Source organism: Lutra lutra, chromosome 12 (genome assembly GCF_902655055.1).
Source record: "Lutra lutra chromosome 12, mLutLut1.2, whole genome shotgun sequence".
Taxonomy (NCBI): domain Eukaryota; kingdom Metazoa; phylum Chordata; class Mammalia; order Carnivora; family Mustelidae; genus Lutra; species Lutra lutra.
Genome location: NC_062289.1, coordinates 70,923,693 through 70,943,881, shown reverse-complemented (window position 1 = coordinate 70,943,881; position 20,189 = coordinate 70,923,693). Strand labels below are relative to the sequence as shown.

The following is a 20,189-nucleotide window of genomic DNA, read 5'->3' as shown; positions in this document are numbered from 1 at the left end:
GTGGTAAGGGAAGGCTACTCAGAGACTGAATGGTGAGAAAGAGCCAGCCATGTGAAGGTCTGGAGGAGGAACATACTAAACTGAGGGAGCAGGAAGTGGGAATGAATTTAGCAGGTTTGAAACATAGGGCTGGTGGGAGAGTGATGGGCGGTGGGTGGAGGGAGCAGGTAATGAAGGACATGGCAAAGTTAGGTTAGGAGTTTGGATTTATTAGAAGGCACTGGGAAGCTGGTGGAGGGATGTGGGTGGGGGAGAGATCTGAGCCCTCTGGCTGCTCTGCGTGGGTGTGGAGTTAGGGGGTGGGAGGGTAGGAATGGAAGCAGTTAAGAAGCTACTCTAATAGTCCAGGCAAGATAATGTTGGCCTAGACTAGGGTAGTAGCTGTGGAGCTGGAGGCAAGTGAATGGATATATCCTGGATTGAAAGGATTTGCTGTTTGGATGTGAGGCAGAGGTGAAGGAAAAGGATGACTTCTTGGATTTTAATTCCAGCAACTGGATTGACAGTGATGCCATTGACTAAATTGGAGTGGGTTGTAGGGATAGGTTTTGGTGTGGAAAAAGGGAATACAGTTTTGGGGAACTTACAAAGATTTCTGTTAGGTAAGTAGAGATGACAAGCAGGCAGCTGGCAAGAGCCTGGAGCTCAGGGAAGAGGATTGGTCTACAGGTAGTATTTGGTTTGGGGCATAGGACAGGGCTGGTCAGGCCAGCAGGGGCAGTGCTGTTCAAGGAATTAGAGCTAAGCTGTCCAGTATAGTGGCTACTAGCCATATGTGGCTACTGGGGACTTGATATAGGACTTGTCTGAATTGAAATGTCTTGCAAGTGTAAAATACACACCAGATTTAGAAGATTTAGTATGGAAAAAGGATGGAGAGTATCTCATTAATTAATGATTTTTTTTTTTTTTTAAATAGGAGATGCCTGGGTGGCTCAGTCAGTTAAGTGTCTGCCTTCAGCTCAGGTCATGATCCCAGAGTGCTGGGATTGAGTCCTGCATCAGGCTCCTTGCTCAGCTGGGAGTCTGCTTCTTCCTCTGCTTGCAGCTCCCCCTGCTTATTCTGTCTCTCTCTGACAAATAAACAAATAAGATCTTAAAAAAATTTTTCTTCTTGATTACATGTTGAAATGCTAATATTGTGGACCTATTGGACTAAATAAAATATATTATTAAAATTAATCTCACCTGTTTCTTTTTACCCTTTTGAATGTGGCTACCAGGGCATTTGAAATTACACTCCTGTCTCACATTATATTTCTGTTGGGCTGTGCTCCAACACAGGGTAGGGCTGGTGGGACATTGTAGGCTATGGCTAGTCAGGGTACCAGGGAGCTGTAGTGGTTAGGAAATTGATGGGCATCACCATAGAAAGCAATCCTACATAAAACCCAGCATAGGGCCTATTGGCCTGGTTCTCCTTTGCCCCACTTCCTGGGACCCTGCCAGAGCAGAACTGCAGCACACCCCTCTGGACTTCCCAACCCCTTGGCTATCTCAGAGTTGAGGAAGGGGCCGAAGGGGTCCTAATATTGTTACAGTATGAAGGACTCAGTAGGTGCTGGTACCTCAAATGCTGAATTCTCTTCCTCTTCATATCACCTCTGCCTGATATCACCCTGCCAGGGGAATATTTCCACCCCCTGAGCTGAGCAGGGTATGCCAACCAACAGCTGGGTAGTCAAGGGAACCGAGGCCATAAAACTCAATCATAATTTTTATGAAATAAATGTGGCTGCAACCCATTTTCATCTATTAACATTCTAAACACCTGTTCAAACTGTGCCTGTAGTGTTTCTAGCTGGCAGGATAATTACCATTAGTGGAAAAGAGCAGTGAGATGATGAGAGATTGAATTCACTTCAGTTAATTTGATGTGATTTTGTGAGTACTACTGTGTGTCAGATGCTGTGCTGGGTGCTTTGGGTTGTTTAATACTCTGTCCTTAGGGGTCCCTGGGTGGCTTAGTCGGTTAAGCATCTTCCTTCAGCTTGTGTCATGATCCCAGGGTCCTGGGATCGAGCCCCGTGTTGGGTTCCCTGCTTAGCGGGGTGTTGGCTTCTGCTTCTGTCTCTCTACATTGTCCTTAAAGAATATATGTCCAAATACCTTTGTATAGGGATAAATGCATGGAGAAATAGAGATGCATGAGAGCTCAGAGGAAGCAAAATTAAGGCCCGTGTGTGTGTGTGTGTGTGTGTGTGTGTGTGACTTTGAACTCAAAGATGGTGCCAGGTATATCAGAGCACATGGGCAGGATTTGGCCATGTAGTGGAGGGGTGGAGAGAGGATTTTCCAGGCACACTGGACAGCAGGAAAGGACATGATTCAGGAAAAGGCAGCGAGAAATATTGGTTAGGATGTTGGGCATGTGGAGCAGAGTCCTAGGAAAAGAAAGTTGATTGCAGATCTTGAGAGGCCTTGATTTTCAGATTAAGGAGATGTGGCTTTAGATTTTAGGCACTTGGGGGTTACTGAGGTGGGACTGATCTGGACAACACTGGGAGGAGGAAACCACTTGCCTGGAGCTTTTGTGTCTCAGAGTGCACAAGGCAAGGAGAGCTTGTGTGAGGATACAGCTAAAGAGCCCTTCTGGGATTACCCTGCAAATAAGGCAGTGTGGTATAGTGGTTAAAAGCATTGGTCTTTGGACCTGGAAAGAACTGGATTGGGTGTTATACACAACTAATGAATAGTTGAACACTACATCAAAAACTTAAAAAAAAATCAACTAAAAAAATTAAATTCCCCATCTGCTCAAAAAAAAAAAAAAAAAGAAAAGAAAAGAAAAGAAAAAAAGAAAAAAAGGAAAGACCTTGATTTGAACCACAGTCTTGAAATTTTTTTTTTTTGGTAGTGGCTTTATTGAGATATAATTCATATACCACACAATTCACTCATTTAAAATACACAATTTGATGGTGTTTGATATATTTGTAGAGTCATACAACCATAACCACAATTAATTTTTCTTTTTAAAAATTGAGATATAGGGGCGCCGGGTGGCTCAGTGGGTTAAAGCCTCTGCCTTAGGCTCAGGTCATCCCCGGGTCCTGGGATCGAGCCCCACGTCGGGCTCTCTGCTCAGCAGGGAGCCTGCTTCCTCCTCTCTCTCTGCCTGCCTCTCACTACTTGTGATCTCTGTCAAATAAATAAATAAAATCTTTAAAAAAATGATATATAATTTATATAGCATAAAATTGACTAGTTGAAGTGTACATTTTGTTGGTTTTTAGTATATCTAAAATGTTGTGCAAACATCACTGCTATCTAATTCCAGAACACTTCTATCACTCCTAAAGGGAATCTAGTACCTGTTAGCAGTCACTCTCATTCTCTTCTCCCCTGAGTCTGTGACAACCATGAATCTACTTTATGTCTTTATGGATTTGCTTGTTCTGGACATTTCATATACATGGAATCATAAATACTGGCCTTTGTGTCTGGTTTCTTTCACTCAGCACAATGTTTTCAAGGTGCATTTATGTTGTATCAGTACTTAATTTCTTTCTTTTTTAAAGATTTATTTATTTATTTGAGAGAGACAGAGAGAGAGAGTGTGTGTGTGTGGAAGTGAGGGAGGGAGAGAGAGAAAGAGAGAATCTCAAGCAGACTCCCTGCTGAGTGTGGAGTCCAATGCGGGGTTCAATTTCATGACCCTGAGATCATGACCCCAGCTGAAATCAAGAGTGTGGTGCTTAGCTACCTGAGCCACCCAGATGCTCCAATACTTCATTTCTTTTTGTAGCTGAATAATATTCCACCATATACCACATTTAGCTTATTCTTTTGTCAATTGATGGACATTGGGTTGTTTTCATCTTTTGGCTGTTGTGAATAGGGCTGCTATGAACATTTGTGTACAAGTTTTTGTGTGTATGAATGTTTTCAACTCTTTGGGGTATAAAGCTAGGAGTAGAATTGCTGGATCATATGGTAATTCTGTATTTAACTTTTTGAGGAGCCACCAAATTGTTTTTACGCACTGGCTGTACCATTTTACATTTCTACTAGTAACGTGCAAGAGTTTGATTTCTCCACATTCTCACCAACACTTGATTGATTGATTGATTATAGCTATCCCAGTGGGTGTGAAATGGTAACTCATTGTAGTTTTGATTTGTGTTTTCCTAATGACTAGTGATGTTAAGCATTTTTTCATGGTGCTTGTCATCATTTGTTCCACTCTTATTTTGAGCTGAGTCAAGCCTTGATGGATAGAACTGTATCATCTAGAGGAATTTCTTAGATCTGTCTGTGGCATAGTTTGGGATTCTTTAAGCCTGGTAAATTCTCTCCCAGGTCTTACATGAAAACCTTGCCCTATGGGAGTTCCCTAAAGGGCTCTAGGGAATAGTGAGACTTAGACATTAAATGTTCAGTCTAAGTGTCCTTCCTGTGTTCTGGTTCCCCCTTCTCTATGTGGCCTCATTTGAGTCCTTGTCTTAGGCATTGAATGCTGTATCAACCTCAAGGGGTAACAGTTGTGTCTTTGGGAGCTCTTCTCCATTGTCCTGAGAGATTCTTTATTGTTTGTTTATCTGAAGTTTATTTACGGTAGTCTATGTCCACTTTGGCCTCACCAAATTCTTCTCTCCACTTCCTGCTCATTCCCAGTTATCTTGTATTTTTTGGCCTCCAAGATTTTCTAGATTCTCCCTCCTAGTCCTGGGTAGCCTGGGATGGCAAACTTTCCAATGTGGGGCCACTTTCTGCTTTGGCACAGCTAGAGGAAAAGTTGGAGATCAGCTGGCTGGTCTCCCCAAGGCAAAGAGTGTCAGGATGACAGATGATTCATACTTCAGTTATCACCAGAAATGGCAAGGAGGTCTCTGGAGGTCCCTGGCTATGGAGTAGGAGGAGGTCATCACCTCAGCCCTCATTGTAGGAACATGCATGCCTGTGATGACAATGTCATTTGTGGGGTTTTTTGTTTTGGGTATAGGGGTTCCTTCTTTCTGCAGGATGGCTTTCATGTTCTCTTATCTCTTGCTCACTCTCAACATATGTTTACTGAGTGCCATCTCTGCTAGGCCCAGAGACTAGAAAGCTCAGCATTTGAGGACCTCCTGGTTAGGGAGGTAGCTATAAATGCAATATGATGTGATGTGTGTTATAATTGAGGTGTGTGTGAAGTACAGTAGGAACACAGTTGAAGGAAGAGTACTTCTGCCTTAAGAAAAATAATGGGTAGCTTAAGCTTCAGGGGAAATGTGACATTTGTGCTAAGTCCTGAAAGAGGAGAGGCTGATATAGGGGAGAAAGGCATTCTAGGTAAATGACTCAAGGATTCTTTGCATGATTCATATCAAGAATGATTCTGGGGGAAGCTCAAAAGCCCACAGAATTTCCTTTCTTGTGTCTCTCTTCAGCTGTACTGGGCAAACCTTGAAGTCAAGAGACCCTGTCTTGGGGCACCTGGGTGGCTCAGTGGGTTAAGCCTCTGCCTTCAGCTCGGGTCATGGTCTCAGGGTCCTGGGATTAAGCCCACATCAGGCTCTCTGCTCAGCAAGGGGGCTGCTTTTCCCCACCCCTCTCTGCCTGCCTCTCTGCCTACTTGTGATCTCTCTCTCTGTCAAATAAATAAAAATTAAAAAAAAAAAAGAGACCCTGTCTTCCAAAGAAGTGGTCCAGGTTTCAGACCATCTCTGGGGCTTCCATGTAAATTCATTTGTCCTATGTCCCACCCACTCTATATGCAGCCAACCAATGTGAGAAACTCACTCATTCTAAGTGTTACTGGAAATGGATGGCCTTATCAATTAAATAAATAATCCACTCACCAGTATTATTTTGGTTTATTATATGCAAGGCATACAAGTGATTACAGTGTTGTGCTTAATAAGTGGGACTAAAATTAGAACGGCCTGAGTTTGAATTTGAATGTTGTCCACAGCTGGGAGAGGTATTTAACCTCTCAATTTTCTCTTGAGTAAAATAGGAATAATAGTTCTTTATAGTGTTGTAGAGATTAAGTAAGATAGTAAGCACATTGAGCATGGTGTCTGATATGGCAAACATGGATTAAATGTTGGTATATACAGTATATACATATACAGTGTATTATATGTACACTTGTAGAATGTACATATATACTATGTACACAGTGTGAGCATGCACACACACATATATAAAACCTCCTTACTCTTAAGGAGTTTAAACACTTCAAATAGGAGAGAAAGGTTTTCAAATAAACTAAAAAATAATACTATATTTTTTCCAGTTATGTATTAACAATTAAAACAGGGACCTTCTGGGGGCATTAATCAAAGACAGTTATTACCAGGAAGATTAATTTTTTTGAAAGGGAAAGTAGGACCAATGAATGGAAGTTGCCAGGAGGTAGATTTTTGTCTTAGTATAAAAGTGAAATTCTTAAGAGAGCATCTTGGAGGTAAGGAGATCCTCATGTCCTAGAGGTGACTAAGTAGAGACTGGCTGATTTGTTAGTAGAGAGGCTTCTCGTACCCCTTAGAAAGCTGCAGAGGAGATGCTGGGCTCCTAAGGGACATTTTGCAAGGGCTCTCTTTTTCTACTCTTGTTCCCAAAAGCCTGTACCTTCTATTTGGGGTGGCTTCCTCCTTTGGTAGGACCTGGAACACTACAGTGCCAGTGGTGGCTGTCCGAGCAGGTGCCTGCTGCAGGTGACTTGGCATCTTACCTCCCTTGCCTTTTCCGGCTTACCTCCTAAAGTAAAAATAACCCAGAGCCAAACATTAACTGTGAAACCATAAATACACGTGAAACTCAGGTGGCTTCCAACAGGCTGGACTCTCGTTGCTCTGTTATCAGGTTCTGCCTTCCCTCCCTAAGGTGGGGTAAGTGGAGTGACTGTAATGATGAGGGGGAGGCAATACTTCAGCCTTCCACCCTGGCAGAGTATAGAGGATGCCTCCATGGCCCAAGGGTCAGGTGAGTCCTGTTTAATCTGACCCCTGGGGCTTGGGGAGAGAACACAACAGCATTTTTCAGCAACAACAGATGATGTATCCTCACTTATATGACCAGAAACTTCCCTAGCTTGATGTGGGCCCTGATGTACACATACATATATATATAGTGATTTCATAGACAGCTACATAGTACTGAAAAACTCATCTACCACTCATGCATTGTGGTGTATCCCCCTCCATTCTTGTCTTGTTCATGCCCAGAAACTTGCAGGTGCCTGCAGTATTAGTACATCTTTGTAGAACTGATTGGTGACTGGTGAGTGAGCAAATATTTATGCCCAGTCACATACTCATCTGCACATATACACATTTTCCAGAAGAGTACCTACAGATACATGTGCTTGTTCACATTATATCAGCACAACACACAACCACAACACACACACCACAATAGCATAAACACACTTCCATATATACCTGCATCTAATAGTCATTTGCATATTAATTTGTGCATATATTTACAGGTCTGTGACCGGTCCTGCTGAGCAGCAAAAGTGGCTATGATGAGAGAATATGGTTCTGCAGATGCTGGACAGGAAAAGATTATATTCTGGCTGGGAAGCCCATCTCCAGGTTATGTATTGGGATGATTGGCCACACTAAAAGCTTTCACATGTCTTTTATCCTCTGGAACACAGCGGGAGGAGGGAAGGGCCTGAGTGGAGCATCCTAGAGCAAGTAGGATCAAGTTCAGTGTCTTCTGGCTCCTTTTAATCTCTTTGAGAAAATATATTGATCTGACTGGGTCCTGTACTGGGCTGTTTTTCCCTTAGAGAATGATGATAAATGATGGGAGAAAAACAGTCCTAGATTTACAAATGTGGAGCCCCACACAAGCTGGAGCCAGCATGAAAGTATTTATAAAACATAAATGTATGCATGTTCATGTGTTAATAAGGAGGTGGCAACAGGCTGCAGTTTCTTAAAAAGAGGGTGAGGCTTTGATTTCACTGCATGCCATATACTCAAAAGCTCAGGAATGGAGGGCAAGAACTCAGGTGTGTGGTTCAGGCTCTACCTCTAACTTGACAGCTAGCCTTAGGAGATTGCTTCATCTCCATGTTAAGTGTTTTATACTCCACTTTAGTGGTCTCCCGCCTCACAGGGTTCTTGTGAGGATCCAAGGAGCTAAGAGAGCTTACAGGTGCTTTGAAGAGTTAAAAACATTTCTTAGTGGTCAGGACTTATTTCTGAGATTGGTGAAAAGCATTTCAAGAGTTTCAGCATCCTCAACCAATGAACCTGTGCATTCATGAATTTTAGCTTTGATCTAGACATTGGATCTAATCTTTCACTTAGTGCTGGAATCCCCTGTATAAAACCTTAAATAAGCATAATTTCTACTCCTAAGGGGAGTAGCCAAGCAGGAAGAAGTATCCATAGGAAAGGTCACTAAAACCCATGACAGTTGGTGCTTTATACTAGGATCTAGTATAGTACAGTGAGGTAGTCAGAGGATGTTGTGGTCATTGGGCCTTGGGGAATCAGAAAAGGTCTCATGAATGAAGTGACAGTTGGCAGAATTTAGTCAGGAAGAAAGGGATGTTGGGAGAAGGGAATGGAACACTCTGGGTAGAGGTTCAGGGGATGGCACATGGGCCACTGAGACTAGAGAGAGATAATGCCTCACTAGAGTTACTAATGGTAAAGATTAAAAGGAAAACAGGAGTAACCAGGTTAATTTTTGAGTCCTTTCTGGAACTGGCCCAGCTCAATGGTTAATCATTGGACCCTTTAGGAATTACCTGGACCCTGTCCCAGGCATACATAATACAATTGGAGAATCCAGTGTGGCCCAGAGCAAAGCTGAGGGTGAATTTGGAATTCACTCTGTCCAAGCCTTACTCCTTTCCTGGGACAAAACTGAGGCCAGGAGATGACAAAGAGAAGGACTAAGGTTTCCTAGGGGGGGTCAGTGAATTTAGATCTCTGAGTCTAAGTCATCATCACCTAGATCTTAAAAGTGGGTTGGGTTTGGGAGGCTTTTGCCGAGTTTTGGTTAAGCCTGCAAGTTTGGATCCTGGTTTGTAAGTGTAGCTGTATGTATTTGTTAATTGTTTCTGGGTACAGAATCCAAGATTGCACACTGGCTAGGCCCGTGCAAGTACCTGGGGTAGACTGTTTCTTGTGCCTGGGGATTTCAGGGGTGACCAGAAGGCTCTCTGTATTCCTACCTCGTTAACTGAAAGTTAACCTTCCACTGGTAGACTTTTATGTCTATAGCTCTAGGCTTTGATTTTTTGAAAGGCTGTTTGGCTCTGGGAGGAAGAACATACACAGTAATCTGTGAGTCTGCTGACAATAGCTCAGTGTAAATGGGGTGAGCAGATCCTTTCCTGAGAGCCAATAACAGTGGGGAAAGAAACCATGAAGGTATTCAGAGCTACATAAAGATAAGGGCAGCCTGGAAGACTGAGCCCTCACAATCTAAAGATTTTTATTTATTTATTTGACAGACAGAGATCACAAGTAGGCAGGGAGAGAGAGGGGAAGCAGACTCCCCGCCGAGCAGAGAGCCCGATGCAGGACTCTATCCCAGGACCCTAGGATCATGACCTGAGCCAAAGGCAGAGGCTTTAACCCACTGAGCCACCCAGGTGCCACCAGCCCTCACAATCTAGAGGTTAGGAGCTTTGTTTTACAATCAGGCAGGGTTTTTTTTTTTTAAATTAAAAAAGCAGTATCCCCTTACTATAGAAGAATTAGAAAACATGGAGGGCAATAATAACAGAAGGCATAAACTCCAGCCTCATTTACCCATTCCCTCTTAGGTGACCATCATTAATACCTAGGTATATGTCCCTCCATTCCCTTCTCTATGGATCTTCTGGGTGTATATATGTGGATATTATTTACAATTGATTCTAGAATGATGCCAGGGTCGGGGCACCAAACCCCTGCACAGTTGAAAGTCCATGTATAATGTTTGACTCCCCCTAAACTTAACTACTGGTAGCCTACTGTTGACCAGAAGCATTACTGATAACATAGACAGTCAGCTAACACATGTTTTTTTGTGTTATGTGTATTATATACCATTTTCTTACAATAAAGTAAGCTAGAGAATAGAAAATCTTATTAAGAAAATCATAAGGGGGGACACCCCGATGGCTCAGTCAGTTAATCATCTGCCTTTGAGCCAACAACAAAAAAAGAAATCTTGCCATTTGGGTATTAGGGTATTAAGCTAAGTGAAATAAGTCAGTCAGAGAAAGACAATTATCACATGATCTCACTGATATGTGGAATTTGAGAAACAAGGCAGAAGGTCATAGGGCAAGAGAGGAAAAAATGAAACAAGGCAAAACCAGAGAGGGAGACAAACCATCTCAGTCTCATCCTGAGACTCTTAATCTCAGGAAACAAACTGAATGTTGCTGGAGTGGAGGGCACTGGGAGGGATGGGGTGGCTTGGTGATGGATGTCAGGGAGGGTATGTGCTATGGTGAGAGCTATGAATTGTGTAAGACTGATGAATCACAGACCTGTACCCCTGAAATAAATAATACATTATATGTTAATTAAAAAAAAAAAGCACCTGCCTTTGGCTCAGGTCATGATCTCAGAACCTGGGATGAAGTCCCACACCAAGCAGGGAGCCTGCTTCTCCATCTCCCTCTGCCACTCCTCCTGCTTGTGTGTGCAATTTCTCTCACTCTGTGTGAAATAAATAAATAAAATCTTAAAAAAAAGGAAAATCACGAGGAACAGATAATAATACATTTACAATACTGTACTGTATTTATTGAAAAAAAATCTGTGTGTAAGTAGATGCACACAGTTCAAACCTGTGTTTTTCAAGGATCATCTGTATATGTATACTGTGTGCATATCAGTAAGAGATAATACATACTTGCCTTGATTTCACTGTGGTCTGGGAAGTACATGCCTATGGGCATCTCAAAACAGATGTCTTTGTGTTTAACCATGATGCCAATTTGTTCTAATATCCTCTCCTTGTCACTCTTCATTATCCTCTAGAGCAAGGGGTTGGCAAACAACTTCTGTAGAAGGTCAGAGAGTAAATACCTTGTTTTGTGGGCCATATGGTCTCTGTCACAAGTACTTGACTCCACCATGGTAGCATAAAATCAGTCATGGACAATATGTAAACGAATGGGTACTGCTGTGTTTCAATAATACTTTATTTAGAGACACAAATTTTTCTTTCATATAATTTTTGCATTACAAAATTCTCTTCTTTTAACTTTTCAACCACTTAAAAATGTTGAAGTCATTCTTAGCTTGTGGGCCATACCAAACAGGAGATGGACTGAATTTAGCCCATGGGCCTCTAGGATAGTTGTATCCAATAGAACTTTTTGTTCTGATGGAAATATTCTATGTTAATATATAAAAAAAAAGTAGTCATGAACCTCATGTGCTGAGCACTTGAAATGTGACCATTGCAACTGAAGAACTGAATTTTCAATTTTATTTAATTTGACTAACTTAAATTTAAATTTAAATTTAATTTAAATTTAAATAGCTACATGTGGCTAAGACTTTTGTCGGACAGAGTATTGTTTTCTGAGGGCTGCTGTAACAAATTGCCACAAACTGGGTGGCTTAAAACAACAGGAATTTATTCTCTCACAGTTCTGGAGACTAGAAGTCTAAAGTCAGGATGTTAGCAGAGTCTTACTTCTTCTGAAGGTTCTAGAGAAAAATCCTTTCTTGCTTCTCTGTGAGCTTCTGGTGACTCCTGGTAAACCTTGGCACTCCTCACCTTGTAGATGCATCTCCCCCTTTGTTGTCACATAGTGTTCTCCCTAAGTATTGTCTCTGCTTCTCTGTTTTCTCAGTTTATACTGATACTAGTCATTGGACTTAAGGTTCACCCTAATCAACTCTGAGCTAAACTAATTACATCTGCAAAGACTCTATTCCCAAGGTCAAATTCTGAGGTTTTGGGTATTTGTGAAATTTCAGGGAATACTAAATAAACCAGCATAGAACACTAAATAAACCAGCTTTAAAGAGTGGTTCTCAAATGTAGTATGCATCAGAATCACCTGGAGGGCTTCATTGGGACACAAATTACTGGATCCCCTCCCCAGAGTTTGACTGGTAGGTCTTACCTGTCTAACAAATCTCAGGTGATACTGACCTGCTTTTCCAGGGACCATACGTTGAGATCCACTGCTCTAGAAGGCTTCTGTTAGTTTTCTCTGACTGCCATACAAACTGGGTGTCTTAAAGAAAAGAAATTTATTATTTCACAGTTCTGGAGACTAGAAGTCTGAAATCAAGGTGTCGGCATGGTTGGTTCTTTCTGAAAGCTGTGTAGAAAAGATCTGCTCCAGGCCTCTCTCCTTGGTTTATAGACAGCTGTCTTCATGATGTCATGACATTCTCCTTGTATATGTGTCTCTATGTCTGGACTCCTCCTTTTTATAAGGACACCAGTCATATTGGATTAGGGCCTACCCTAATGGCTTCATTTTAACTTGATTACTTCTACAAAGACCTTCTCTCCAAATAAGATAACATTCTGAGCTACGAGGTGTTAGGACTTCAACATATGAATTTTGGAGAGGACACAATTCAACCCAGAGCAAAGCTGGACTATGTATTTGGCAAGAGCCAATGGGTATCTTCTTGGAAGCCCTGCATACAAGAAGACCTTGCTTCTTTTGTCTTTCACCTTCTGACAGAAGCTGTCCTAGATAGGAGCTTCGAGAACTAGGAGGCAGCAGTTTTGGCTTCTAGTTCTGGTGTGTTGATATCTGACCTAGGGATCTTGGATAAATCACTATCTTGAGACCTTAGTATCTCCCTGGTGTTTGGTTATTTCTGGCAATCTCTGATTCCCAGGTAGCAAGATAAGGGTTAGTTTTTGGTTAGGTCTCAGCTTCTATGCTATCTTATAGACCTTTGGTTTGTGCTAATGAGATCAAGGTTGGGAATCTGGTTTTTGAGGGACTCATTGAGTTTTTTTGTGCTTTGTCAATTTTCCATTAATTAAATAATCGATCTACCAAACACTTGTTGTGCATCTGTTGTATACTACACATTGTATTCAATGGGACAGGATCACAGACTTTCTGAACTCAGTCTGGTGGGGAGGCGAATATATAATGATATAATCAGAAACACATTTGATGAGTACTGTAGCTATGTTGTAAATGTCATGTGCTGTGGGTCCTTAAGAGAGTTAGGTGGATGATTCTGCCTGGCGTCAGAGAAGGTTTTAGTGAGGAAATGAACTCTATCTTAAAGGTTGAATAGTAGTTCTACAAGAAGAGAGGGCAAGAAGAGGAATTCTAAGTAGAGGGAACAACTTGTGCTGCTCCTGGTACTATGAAAGAGTAATTTGATACGGTGGTGCTCTAAGACTTGTGGATGACCAGTGGGAGACAAGACTGACAATATGGCTTCAGAACACAACATGAAGGATACTATTTGCCAGGCTATGTAGTTTAGACTTCATCCTGAGACAAAGGAAGAACCATGAGAGGTTTTACACTGGGGAAGTTATATATTTACATGTTTGTTTTGGGGATCTCTCTGACAGCAGCCTGTCAGAGGTACTGGTACTGGAGGTGAAGATGTTGGAGGTAGGGTAAACAGTTAGGGACCAGTCCAACAACTCAGGCCAGTGATGATGAGGACTGAACCAAAGCAAGGGTTATGACATTAGAGAGAGGACAAATTCAGGAGATATTTAACAGGTCTTTATTTTGGGCCACTGGGTGTTGGGTTGTGCAGTGTCTGGTCAGGGAAAGGAGGGGAGTTTGGCTGGAGAAAGTAATGACTTTTGTCTTAGACATATTGCATTAGGAGGTCTGAGGACCACCCAGGCATGTCTGTGCAGTCAGCTTGTGAACTGTAGGTCTGGAGCTCCAGAGAGGGGCAGGGACCATCTCATGTCATTTCCTAGTCATTGCTTCAGCCATACTTTCCTTCTCTCACTTCTTAAATCATACTAGCCAAACTCATTCCTGCCTCCCCACCTTCATTTCACTCTTCTGGTTTTCTGCGTGTCTGGCTCCCCTCATTCTTCAGCTTCTTATTCTCAGCTGGCTCCTCAACTCCATGAAGACAGGGACATCAACTGTTCTGTTCAGTGCCATATCCTCAGAGGCAGGCACAGAGTATGGCACACAGTAGCTGCTCAATAATTGTTTGTTAAATGAATAAGTGAACCATAGCTAAAGTCAGGGAATGAAATAGAGGGAAAGGAGGCACATTAATATTAAAGAAATCTTTGAGGAATCTGAGGGCAGAGCTATTCCCTCCACAGTTGGAGGGGAGACAATGGAATCCTTTCTGGGTTATTATTTTTGTTAATGACAAAAATATTAAAAATAACAGTACCAGAGTGCTTGGGTTCAAATTCTTCTCTTACTAGTTATATGACCTTGGAACATTATTTTGGTTTCCTCATCTATAAGATGGGGATAATAATGGTACCTAACTTTCTGGGTTGTTGTGAGGATTAAATGAGATGATGCCTATGTAGATAGGTACAGAGTAAGTAAATAGTAGCTATTATTATTAAGTGGACATTACCTTATATCTGGCACTATGCTCAAGACTTTCAATGCAAGTTCTTTTTTTTTTTTAAAAGGTTTTATTTATTTATTTGACACAGAGAGAGAGAGATCACAAGTAGGCAGAGAGGCAGGCAGAAAGAGGAGGAAGCAGGCTCACTGCTGAGCAGAGAGCCCAATGAGGGCTCGATCCCAGGACCCTGAGATCATGACCTGAGCCGAAGGCAGAGGCTTAACCCACTGAGCCACTCAGGTGCCCCTCAATGCAAGTTATTAATGAATTTCTCTAATAACCTGGTGAAATGGGAATCTTACTTTTAAAAAATAGTTTCCATAGTTGAAGAAATGGAGGCTCAGAAAGAGAAAATTACTGAATCACACATTTACCTGTTGGGTAGTTGAGGCACTGGGACTTAAGGCCAGGTTTATTTTACTTTAATGCAGGTGCATTAACCATTATATATGTATAGGTATACATTACATACATGTAACCATTACACATACTGCCCCACCATATAGGGTGACCCTGAAATTCTGGCATGGTCAAGGGAGCTGGTTTCAGAGGCTGATCAGAACTCAGGGGTTCTGCTTCCTAGATGTTAGCTATCTTGTGCCTGTAGAGGGTCTCTGTATAAGGGCAATAGAAAGACTATCTCAACACAAGGGGCACTCCAAGATCAGTTTTTTTTTTTAAAGATTTTATTTATTTATTTGACAGAGAGAGATCACAAGTAGGCAGAGAGGCAGAGAGAGAGACAGGAAGGGAAGCAGGCTCCCCGCCGAGCAGAGAGCCTGATGCAGGGCTCCATCTCAGGATGCTGGCATCATGACCTGAGCCAAAAGCAGAGGCTTTAACCCACTGAGCCACCCAGGTGCCCCCAAGATCAGTTGTCATACCTCTGACTGGAAGGCTGGGCAGGGGACTTGACACCTTGTGGCATTTACAGCCTTACCAACCTAGAGATCAGAATGTTTATAAATAGTCATCACATTTCTCTCCAATATCTGAAACTTTGGTTTGGATAAGAGATTTTAATTAAAACATGATCTTTCCCTTTGACCAATCAATCTAATTATCTTCCTAGTCATTAACCTCGGTTGATAGCATGACAAGTAACAGGAAATGACTTTTGAATTGTTGATTGATAAGAAAGTCTTATAAGGAAACAGTGTTTTATATATACACAGATACACATGTATATACTGCTCAGCTGTAAACACCTGCCTCCCAGGACATGTGTCCACATTCTCCTGGGAACACTATCTTCCAAGGAATTTGCTGCATGTGCAAGAGCTCCTATCTATCCAATTGTGTACACATAGCAAAAAATAAAACAACCACACAGGCTGACACACACACACAAACCCACAGATGACTCTTTAGTTTGGAAAGACAGTGATTAGGTAGAAAAATAAGAATATTATTTTCTGATCATTTTGTGTGCTTGCTGAGTGCTGGGGATTGAGTTAAGCATTTTACATATACTGTCTCACCTAATCTCCACAACAAGGGCATGGTCAAGAGGGCTGACCATAGCTATGAGCATCCCCTTGTTTTCCACAGGAGGCTGAGGCTCTGCAAAAGGTTAGATGGCCCAGGGGTTTGTTGCACAACAAAGTTGCATAGGTTACTTGAGGTCAGAAAACTAGTAAATCATAGAAGCAAACCCTGAATGCAGCTGTGTTCTGACTACAAAATCTTTGTTCTTAACCACTAAGATCTTATCTGTCTGTATTTCCATGACAGGGACAGAGAGAAGAAACATGGCTTTAATTTTTACTGCATAGCAGCATGAGACATCTTCTATAACTATCATCTTCACCTTAGAAGGAGCTGCTATTTTTTTTGTTTTATTTTTTTAAATTTTTATTTCTTTTCAGCATAACAGAATTCATTGTTTTTGTACCACACCCAGTGCTCCATGCAATGCGTGCCCTCCATAAAACCCACCACCAGGCTCCCCCAGCTTCCCACCCCTGACCCCTTCATAACCCTCAGATTATTTTTCAGAGTCAGTAGTCTCTCATAGTTCATCTCCCCCTCCAATTTCCCTCAACTCCCTTCTCCTCTCCATCTCCCCTTGTCCTCCATGCTATTTGTTATGCTCCACAAATAAGTGAAACCATATGATAATTGACTCTCTCTGCTTGACTTATTTCACTCAGCATCATCTCTTCCAGTCCCGTCCATGTTGCTACAAAAGTTGGGTATTCATCCTTTCTGATGGAGGCATAATACTCCATAGTGTATATGGACCACATCTTCCTTATCCATTCGTCCGTTGAAGGGCATCTTGGTTCTTTCCACAGTTTGGCGACCATGGCCATTTCTGCTATAAACATTGGGGTACAGATGGCCCTTCTTTTCACTCCATCTGTATCTTTGGGGTAAATACCCAGTAGTGCAATGGCAGAGTCATAGGGAAGCTCTATTTTTAATTTCTTAAGGAATCTCCACACTGTTCTCCAAAGAAGGAGCTGCTACTTAAAAAAAAAAAAAAAACCAAACTGTGGCAAAATATATAGAATGTACAATTTATCTGTTAAATCACTTCTTAAAAGATTTATTTATTTATTTATTTGAGAGAGAGAGAGAGAGAGAGCACAGCATGCGGGGGTGGAGGGAGAGGGAGAGAGTCCTAAGCAGATTCCTTTCTGAGCATGGAGCCTGGTGCAGAAGAACTGGATCTCATAACCCTGAGATCACAACCCCAGCAGAAACCAAGAGCCTGTTGCTTAACCAGGTGCCTTGTATTAAATCTTTTTAAAGTGTGTAATTCAATAGTATTAAGGACAGTCATGAAGTTGTGCAACCATCACGATTTTCTGTTTCCACAAATTTTTATCACCCCAGACAGAAAGTCTGCACCCAGTAAGCAATTAAACGCCCTGTTACTCCTCCTCCCAAACCCCTTGGTAAACGCTTTTCTATTTTCTTTCTCTACAAAGTTACTTATTCTGGGTACCTCACATAATGTTGAATGTTTTCAAGATTCACTTATATGGTAGCATATATCAGAATTAGAAGGAAGGGCTTTAAGATAAATCAAAAGCCAGAAAGATGTCTTCTTTTACTGGGCAAAGAGTTCACAGAGAGAACATTATCTTAAGTGATGCTATAGTCAGAAAATCAAACAGATTCAGTGTGGGTTCAGACAGCATGGCTGAGCATTCCTGAACCGGTTAGAAAAAGGGATTTAAGAGGTTTGGGGAAGGTGTTCATGAGTAAGGATGATCACAAGATAGACATCCAGGCTTTCCGCTGGATCTCTGGCTTGAAGACTTTCCCCCAAATAACCTCTGTGCTACTCCTTGTTCCAACTCTGATAGGCTTCTGTTATTAATTGGGAGGGTCTGGTCAAGAACTTGACTCTTGCCGGAGGTTGCCTGAAGTCACAAAGAAGTCAGTGTGATGTAATGAAAATAGCAACAGAAGAGGAGGGCTTCTGTCTGGCTCCCTCCTTCCTCACTGTGTGATCTCTGACATTTCCTGTCATTGAGCTCTGGTTTCCATCTACAGAGGACACTGCCACAGGGACTGTTGTGAGGACCAAGATGAAATTGGAGATGTATGGTGCATAAACAATGAATCTTGGAAAAAATAAAATAAAATAAAATAAAATAAAATAAAACAAAACAAAATAAAATAAAAAAAAATAAAAGAAATTGGAGATGCGAAAGGAGTTTTTCTGTACACATGTAGAGTATTGTGTTTCTGTAGGAACCAAGTCTGTTAACCAAATAGATGGCTTTTTCTCTGATATCTCCAGTTTTATCCACTGAGGGCACCGAGTCTCAGACCCCAGGCTCCAAATTTTCCTAGAAAACATATGAGATGATAGGTTATCCCTCTTGGCTCATACTTGTTTGTGGGCTGGAGGAAGGGAGAATCTTAGGGGAGAAGGTGGTAAGTTATTTTCTCCTCTCTTTTTTACACAGTGCCCAGCAGTTTGGGGAACATGGTTCAAGTAAGAAGCAAGGGAACTTGAACCAAGGAAAAACTGATCTTCAGTGTCCTCATCTGTAAAATAGGTGGGAATGTTTTGTCATGTTGTGTGTATGTTTGTGTGTGTGAAAATTAATGAAGCAATGAATATAGAGTACCCTGTAAAAGAAAAAGGCATCAAGTTAAGTGATTATTATGATCTTGCTGATTGGATTAGCAAAGGAGCTGGAGGTTGTGTGTATACAGAACCTGAGCAAGTAGGTCAGCCAGAGGCACTAGGTGTGGAAGTTCTCAAGGTCAGGGAGTACACTGTCTTACCTTCAGCTTCTAACACAGTGCCTGGAACATGGAAGACCCTCAAGAAATATTTTTTGAATCAAAGAATGAACTAAACCGGAGTTGAAAAATTATAAAATCAAGCCAGGCTTCCTTCTATTTTTTTTTTTTTTTTCTGATTCCTTTCTCCACTTGTGCGATGCCACCTTTTCTTTCCCTCCTTTGTTCCTCCAGGAAAACATTCTTAGGGCAGGACCTAATGAGAAACAGTGTGGAATAGTAGAAAGAGCCCTGGGCCAGGAATTAGGAGACCAGGGTTTCATCCTGGCTCTGACACAGGATAATGATGGGTCACTCTCTTCAGCATGGCCATGTTCTTCATTAGTATTATAAGAAGTTTGGCTTGGCTAATATTTAGGTTTTGTTCCAGTTTTAGCATTCCAGATTGGATGCCATACATCACAGGTGATGGTATTATTCTTCCAAGAGCATTTGCATTTAAAGCAGAAGAGAACCTTAAGCCAGAGGAAGGGAGGGCTGATGGTGGAATGCTAGGCTTCCTTTTGTGGCTGGGCGAGGCATTTCTCTGTCATCAAACCACCTGGGAAAGTACAGATAAACTGGGTCCTGAACCCAGCCCCTGAAACTTGCCAGCTCCTAATTTCAGGCCTGACTCACACTCAAGGAAGTGGTGGAGGACACTGCGGAGCAATCTTTTAGAGCAAGGACTTGTGCTTGATTGGTCTGAATCCCTGTGAGCAGCTGGTGTGAATGGGCCTGGATTCCTGGACATTCCCTGGGACTTCACTAAGGATTAGTAGGCCTAATGGGTAAGAGGAAAGGGTTGCAAGGAAAGAATAGGTCATTGGAGAGAAGGAAAATTGGACTTAGTCCTAACACAGTTGCTTGCTTTGGTAGATGTGTGACTTGAGCAAAATCCCTTCTCTCTGAGCATTAGTTTCCTTATATAAAACAGAGGAGAGTTTAACCCTCTGGTCTCTTCCATGCGTTGGTCATGTGGACCTTCCCACTCCCCAGACACACCATAATCTCTGCGGGCATTTGCTCACCTGGAACACTCCCTCACCCCATTTCCTACACCACTTACCTGGCTTAGTCCTTCAGGGCATGTTTTTCAGGGTCCGGGCTTCCTCAGTGTGTGAGAATAGTGAGCAGAACACAGTATAAAGTGGTGAGGACTGTGGAAAACTGGAGAGTGCATGTCCCATTGAAGCTATTCAGATACTTTTTTTTTAAAGATTTTATTTTTATTTTTTTGACACAGAGAGACACAGCAAGAGAGGGAACACAAGCAGGGGGAGAGGGAGAGGGAGAACAGGCTTCCCATGGACCAGGGAGTCTGATATTGGGCTTGATCCTAGGACCCTGGACCATGGCCTGAGCCAAAGGCAGACACGTAATGACTGAGCCACTCAGGCACCCCTATTCAGGTACTTTTAAAACATGGCACTAGCTAAAAAAATTATCTGTGGTTGAATTTGTCACAGGCACCATGAG

General features: G+C 42.0%; 1 long non-coding RNA gene across 1 annotated transcript; it reads left to right on the top strand.

Annotated features, from left to right (window-relative positions):
* Nucleotides 1-6,793: 6,793 nt before the first annotated feature.
* On the top strand, nt 6,794-16,292 carry LOC125082452 (uncharacterized). Its single transcript, XR_007121972.1, has 3 exons — nt 6,794-6,912; nt 7,418-7,526; nt 16,197-16,292. It is a non-coding gene; the product is annotated as an uncharacterized LOC125082452 (long non-coding RNA).
* Nucleotides 16,293-20,189: the final 3,897 nt, after the last annotated feature.